At 43.9% G+C, this 661-nt stretch overlaps 1 long non-coding RNA gene across 1 annotated transcript in view; it reads left to right on the top strand.

Moving 5' to 3' along the window:
• The first annotated feature begins 391 nt into the window (after nucleotides 1-391).
• Nucleotides 392-661, top strand: part of LOC112449984 — a 4096-nt gene continuing 3826 nt past the window's right edge. The window contains exon 1 of the long non-coding RNA XR_005233436.1: nucleotides 392-474. This is a non-coding gene — a long non-coding RNA (uncharacterized LOC112449984). The remainder of the gene's footprint in view (nucleotides 475-661) is intronic.

The raw sequence follows: 661 nt of genomic DNA, 5'->3' as shown, positions 1-661 counted from the left end.
AGCCTGCCTCTCTGATGGTATGGGGGTGCATTGGTGCCTGAGGCATGGGCAGCCTACACATCTGGAAAGGCTCCATCAAAACCTCCAGCAGCTGCTGTCCTCAGGTCCAGATGTTTAGAGACAGATGGGAGAAGAAGAGGAGATGCTGCACAGAGGAGAACATCTGGAACGTCTTTAAAGAGACGTGTTGAATTACTGTTTTTATTAAATATTGTACACTTTCTTAGCTCCAACATTTGATCTGTTTACTATGTCTGATAGTGAATAAAATATGGGTTTATGAGATTTAAAAATCATTTTATTTAGATTTTACACAATGATCTTTTTCAGAACTGGGTTTGAACAAAGTTCTGATGTCAAGCAGGTAAATTCTGTTGTTCTGGATCGTTTCAGCTGATGGAAAACCCGGAGAATCGGACCTCACCTACAGTGAACTCAGGATCCTGGATCCCCTCCAGAAGAGAAGCAGCCGAGGTAAGGTTGTTGGTCTGTTTGTGTTTGTGGTGATTTTGTTAACAGACGAGCAGCCTTTGGATCGTTTCCTGTTTCTGATGCAACATGCAGCTGAATGTGGACTCACACACACACACACACACACACACACACACACACACACACACACACACACACACACACACACACACACACACACACACACACA

Source organism: Kryptolebias marmoratus, linkage group LG7 (assembly GCF_001649575.2).
Source record: "Kryptolebias marmoratus isolate JLee-2015 linkage group LG7, ASM164957v2, whole genome shotgun sequence".
NCBI lineage: Eukaryota > Metazoa > Chordata > Actinopteri > Cyprinodontiformes > Rivulidae > Kryptolebias > Kryptolebias marmoratus.
This window is presented reverse-complemented; position numbering and strand designations above follow the sequence as displayed.